The sequence below is a fragment of the Elephantulus edwardii genome, unplaced genomic scaffold, assembly GCF_000299155.1.
Source record: "Elephantulus edwardii isolate Elephantulus edwardi_28Jun2011 unplaced genomic scaffold, EleEdw1.0 scaffold00068, whole genome shotgun sequence".
Lineage (NCBI taxonomy): Eukaryota > Metazoa > Chordata > Mammalia > Macroscelidea > Macroscelididae > Elephantulus > Elephantulus edwardii.
In genome coordinates, this window is record NW_006399818.1 from 322,435 (window position 1) to 329,462 (window position 7,028).

The window sequence follows — 7,028 nt, forward strand, 5'->3', positions numbered from 1 at the left end:
CCTGAGTCTTAAAAATGTTATCACTGCTTCCCAATAATTTGAAGAGGTCCCTGATAACAGACTTGGCAATATAATACATCTACGGATATTCTCATTGCTGGCACTATGGCTGTTTACTGTAGATTCAAGTAAGGCTAAATCACTGATCATTTCATTCTTTTCTCCATCTATCAGGATTTTGCTTTTTAGTACAGTGGTGAAGATTTTTGTTTTCTTGATGTTGATATGCAATGCATATAGATGGCTGTAAACCTTAATCTCCTGCAGAAAAGTGTTTCAAGTCCTCTTTACTTTCAGCAAGCAAAGTTGTGTCATCTGCATCATGCAGGTTGTTGATGAGTCTTCTTCCAATCCTGATGCCACATTCTGCTCATAGAGCCCAACTTCCCACATGATTTACTGAGCATACAGACTTAATAGGTATAGAGAAAGGAAGCAACTGTAACATACAACGTTTCTTATTTTAAACCATGTATCATTCCCTTGCTCTGTTCAGACAACAGCTTCTTGGTCTAGGACTAAGTTTTGTATGAGCATATGAAGTGTTCTAGATTTCCCATTCTTCTCAATGTTACTCATAGTTTCTCATAATCCGCACAGTCAAATGCCTCTGAACAGTCTATAAGACACAAATAGACATGTTTCTGGTATTTTCTACTTTCACTCAAGATCTGACATCTACAATGATATGCCTGGTGCCACAGTCTCTTCTAAATCCAACTTGAATGTCTGGCAATGCTTTGTCTATATACTGCTTTAGTCATTTTTGGATGCTCTTCAGCAGTATTTGTTTGCATGTGGTATTAATGACCTTGTTAAATTTCCACATTCTGTTGAATCATCTTTCTTGGGAATGGAAACAAATCTAGGTCTCTTCCAGTCAGCTGGCCAAGGAATTGTCCTCCAAATTTCCTAGCATAGACTAATGAGCATGTTCAAGACCACATCTGTTGGACAACACATGTTAACTGGTATTCCATGGATTCTTAGGGCCTTCTTTTTTGCAGATACCTCAGTGTAGCTCAAGCTTCTTCCTTCATTATGCCTTCAAATGCCTCTTATTCATACGGTTGCTACTGTTGTTGAGTACAATGAAGTCGGAACCAACACATAACTGACCCTCCAGTGGGTTTTCAGAGGCAATTAATCACACAGGAAGAGACTGTGCATCTTTCTCCCATGGAACAGCTGGTGGAATTCAAACCATATGCTTTCAGGATTGCAGTGCAGCTTCTTGACTAGGCCGCTAGAGTTCCCTTAATATTTATATGAAAAAAAATATATATATACACATGCATACATATATATGTATATATATTTTCATATTGTACTTTCTGAAATTTTTCAGTGTCAACCAATTCTTTTTGGCATAGCGACTGAGTCCATCTTCATTTGATGGGTTTTGGATCACTCAAGAATTTGACCATAGCATCTCTCAGTATTACAATTCAAGTTTTTAATTTGCTTGAATTTGCCTTGAAACAGATATCTGGCAACAGGAAGAGCACTGAGTCCCCACCCTCTCACCTTGAGGTCCATGGGATTTGTGTCACACACCAGCACAAAAGATCCAGCTTAGCTACCATCCATGCCATAATATTCTATCTGGGACCCATCCTGTAGCACCTCTATGGGCCTCAGGTGAGGTTAAAGAAGGTTGTCTTGTCCCACAGTATTCATACGCATGGCTGTCTGTGAGTTTTATTGTTACAGAATAATGTTAATTTGAGGACTAAGGTGTGCCTGACTCAGGCTATAGTCTTTTCAATCAATTGTTATGCTTCTGAGAGTTGTATAATAAATAAGGATGAAAGAAGAATTATTGATGTCTTTGAACTGTGGTGTAGGAGAAGAGTACTGAATATCCAATGGTCTGCCAAAAGAACAAACAGATGTCTTGGAAAAGGTGCATCCTGAGGCTCTTTGGAGGCAATGATGATGAAGCTTTATCTCAAATAGTTTGGCATGGTGTAAGGAGAGTCTATCCCTTGGAAAATGACATTATACTTGGGAAGAAGTAGGAACAGCGAAAAAGAGGAAGACCTTCAAACAGGTGAAATGACACAGTGACTGCAGCAATGTGCGAAGACATTGTGAGGTTGGCACAGGATAGGACAGGGTTCAGATCTGTTGTTCATAGGGTCGCGAGGAGTCACACTCAACTAGATGGCACCTAACAAGCACAAATGACTCTGCTTAAGTGTCTATATGTTTCTTTGTTTGCTCTTATAAGTACAACACTTCTCAGTCAGATTGCTGTGCAAGGGTAAATTGTGGGTTTCTATGATGCTGGAAGATATTCCATCAGTGTGTAAAATGCCAGAAGAACCATCCATGGTGGACAGGCTGCAACAGTGCTCCCATATTAATTCAGACTAGGAAACAGGATTTGATATCAACTTTGGAAATTACAGGCCTCTGAAAACCCTATGAACAAAAGAGGAATATAACATTTGAAGTAGAGCATAGGTTTGAAGTCTCTCAAAATGAGGAGAAAAGTTGCAAGCAATCCTTTGTAACTGAAACTTGGAATATCTGAAGTATAAATGTAGGAAAATCAGAAATTATTCAACATTAACTGGAACACATGAAGATCAGTGAACTGAGATGAACTGGGATGGGGGTGATTTTGAATCAGACAAGCATATGATCTATTATTTCAGGAATGAAAAACAGGAATAATGGTATTATATTTCTCAAAATTGGATGAAGACTCATCAACAACTTGTGTTATACAGAAGACATAACTTTGCTTGCCAAAACTGAGGAGAGGACCTGAGGCATTTGCTGCAGAAGGTCAAGTACTGCAGCCTTCAATATGGATTAAAATGCAGTATCAAGAAAACAAAGATTCTATTTAAAAATAAAATTCAAACTAAAGACAAAAAAGAACATAAACTGTATTTTAAAACAAATGAACAAAAAAAAAGAAAGAAAGAAACCACAAAGATTCTCACCACTGGGCCAACTGGCAGCATCATGACAGATGGTGAAGAGACTGAGATTGTCCACAGCTTCAGCTTGCTTGGCTACACAGTCAACACTCTTGGTACCAGCAGCCAGGAAATCAAAAGACAAATTGCACTGGGAAAATGTGCTGTCAGGGGCCACTCTAGAGTCCTGAAGAGCAATGGTGTCATTCTGGAGACTAAGATGCACCTGACTCTAGCCATGATCTTCACAATTACTTGCTATGCATTAGAAAGCTAGACAATGACTAAAGATGACAGAATAATCAATGCCTTTGAGTTGTGGTGCTGGAGAAGAGTACTGAATATACAACAGGCCGTTAAGAGAACAGATCTGTCCTGGAAGGGATGCAACCAGGCTGCTCCTTGGAAGCAAGGATTTTGAAGCTCCTTCTGAAATACTCTGGACATGGTGCTGGGAGGGACCAGTCCTTGAAGAATAACATCCTGTTTGGAAGGGTAGAGGAACAGCGCAGGAGAGAAAGACCCTGGTTGAAATGGATTGATTCAGTGACTAGGGTAATGGGTGTTGGTGTGTCAGAGACAATGAGCTCAATATAGTGCAGGGTTCAGGGCTGTCGTACACAGGGTCACTATGAGTTGCAGCACATAACAAAAACATTTACAGTTCAAAAGATAATGTCAAGATCTATCTTAAAGTACAATGTTGTGAATTATAGTATATTATCCATTCACTTACAAGGAAGCCCTGTTAACACAACCATTATTCAAATACATGCACCAACAACTAAAACCAAAAAGGAGAAAATTGAGGATTTCTATAAATTTTTGTGGTACAAGATTGACCAAATATGTAATCAATATGCATTAATAATTATTGGTGACTGGAATGCAAAAGTAGGAAGAAATAGTAGTTGTAAAGTCAAGTTTTGGTGACAGAAATGAGGCTGGACATCAAGTGACTGGATTTTGTATGATTAATAATTTATTTACCTCAAAGACTTTAAAAAAAATCCAAAAGGCAACCTTATACACAGACCTCACCTTATAGACTGTACAAGAATCATACTGACCTGACTAATCACTGAAGCAGCTTAATATCATTGCTCTCAGCAGTAAAGCAAGTGACTGAAAAGACCATTGACTGAATCAGGTGCGCTTTATTCTTCAAACTGACATTACCATTCTTTAATAATTTGGAGAGGTCCCTGACTACAGGTTTTCCCAATGCAATACAACTCCTGATCTCATGACTGCTGGTATCAAGTGTACTGATTGTGGATTCAAGTAAGATGAGGTCACTGACAGTCTCAATCTTTTCTCCATCTACTATAATGTTGCCTATTGGTTCAGAGATGAGGATTTTTGTTTTTACACATGGACCTCACCAGACAGACTAGAGGAATCAGAATGGCTACATCTGTGGAAGAAATCACTGGAGAAGTTCATTATCAGCAGTCAAAAGCAGGCCAGGTGCTGACATGAAACAACCATGTGCAAGTTCAAACTAAAGCTGAAGAAAATTAAAACAAGTCCACAAATTATGACCTTGCTTCTACCCACCTGAATTTAAAAGTCAACTCCAGAATAGGTTTGAGGCATTGAATGTTAATGGGTGAACACCAGATGATTTATGAGATGACATGAAAAGAGTGAAAGGTTGTTATAAAGATAGAAGCCGAAAAAAAGACCAAAATGGATGTCAGAAGAGACTCTGAAAATTGGACTAGACCATCAAGAAGCTAACACAAAGGAAAGAAATGCTCATGTAAAAGGGTTAAACAGATTTCAAAGGTATCTTGGGAAGACAAAGCAAAGTAGTATAATGGAAATGTGCAAAAGGCTCTGCAGTTGGAGAATAAGAAGAACCCATCTGGAATTTCCAAGTATTTCCTAATAGGCATTGTCAAGTCCAATTTGACTCATAGTGACCCTATGAACAACAGATCTGAACCCTGTGCTGTCCTCACAATCTCTGACACACTCAAGCTCATTACTGTAGTCACTGTATCAACCCACCTGGTTGAGGGTCTTCCTCTCCTTCACTGTATCAATCCCCCCTTTGGGGGTCTTCCTCTCCTTCCATGTTCCTCCATTTTCCCAAGCAGGATATCCCTCTCCAAAGACTAGCCTCTCCTAGCAACATGCCCAAAGTATGTGAGAGGAAGATTTTTGCCTCCAAGGAGCACTCTGACTGACTCCTATTAACATGCACAAAGTAACTGAGACAAAATTGCACCACCTTTGTCTTTAAGGAGCACCCTAACAACAGTAACATAAATATTTCCATTTTCTGAGACACTTTCCAGAAGGTAAAGCAGATTTTTGTTCTTCCTGACCCTCTTGTTTGGATCTCTTATTGTCTGTGAAAACAAGTATATTAATAAATTAAATAAACTATTAGAAGCAAAGTCCAAGCAAAAATTAAAAGGGAAGATGTGGTTTACTTAAATTTGCTAAGGCTTGTGGACAAAATAGAACTTCACAAATACATCAGTACTCTTGTGGAATCTGTTAAAAATAAGGACTTCTAGGTTTGCTCACTGAAATTTTGATCCATTAAGTTTAGGGTGAGCCTGGAAATCTCTATTTTTCTCAAAGCCCCCCCCTACCAAACTTCCCTAGTAGTGATTCTAAGGATCAGCCAAGTTTGTGAACCATGAACAAACTAACTCACTCTCATTTGGCAAACATGAGTAATGGCTTTCAGATATAACATATCCACTTCAGGGTTTACAAAAAATTTTTTCACATAACTACTTCACTTAACAAACCAAATGCTTGTCAGTCATCCCTACTGCAGAGATAAGAAAAGTGATACAGTGGTTCAAGGTCATAAGACTGTGTTAGACCATCATTCAGATATCATGACCAAGGTGCTATGCTATTCTTATATCATTATATGAGCACCAAATTTCCCAGTGAACTCTTTATCCTGATCTGGAGTCTTGTCTCATAAATATTCCATGGAACCAACTAACTAATAACCATCATACATCTGGAAAATTCTTGTGCCTCACCATAATTCAGAAAGACTCTCTGCACCCAATTAATCACTTTTCAATATATAAGAATCAAAAAAAACATTCATTCAGACAAAACACTAATAAATTCAGAGCAGAATGCACAGCTTGTAACACTATAAATGAATTTCACTTTATGAAAGTAAGCACATCATAACTTATGAGAATTTATCTGATGATGAAAGAAAACACAAATGTACCTTATCAAACATGCTTCTGAAATGAAAGCAATATTCTTACTTTCATTACTAGTTTCTGTAATATTATGTTAAACACTAATTGTTTTGTTTTTACTTCACTCATAATTCAAAGTAGTATAAACCAAACAAGTTCACAAAAGATAGAAACAAGATCTTTGAAAGGGAGTCATTAGCATCAAATAGGAGTGTGTTTTTTAATAGTTTCTGAAGAAACAAGTGCAAGAAGCATGCAGGGAACTAAAATGTGTCGGTATTAAATCAGTGTCTGGTTTTATGTCCATGTACCTCTGCAAAACTCACCAATTTTAGTGCAAGAATAAAGGGGATCTGTGGCAGAAATTCACATATGGAAAAACAAACCATATATATACCCAGAACACAGGTGACTCCTAATATTTTAAAGCAGAAACTAGCAAATTTAGAGTCCACAAACCAAAACCAAACCACAACCTATTTTTCTGTATAATTCACGAGCCAATAATTCTTTCAAAATGACTTAAGTATTAATTCTTCAAAATGACAAGAATATTTCCTAATACATGTACAATGTATGAAATTCAAATTTCAGTATCTATAAATAAAGTTTTATTGGAATATAGCCACACATTCATTTATGTGTTGTCTACAGCTGCTCTCACATTGTAATGGTAGAGTTAAGTAGTTGTGACAGAGACCATATGGCCCAGTAAGCCTAAAATGTTTATGGTCTGGCCCTTTACTAACTAGGAAGCAGAAAAGGCTGCCAATGCCTGTTTTAGGGCAGAGGAGAACTGTTAGATTGCTTCCTAGAAATTGGCTTTGATCCAATTTTCATTTACTGGCTATGAAATAAAAATACCAAATCTTATCTCAGAATCATCTCAAATACATTTTCT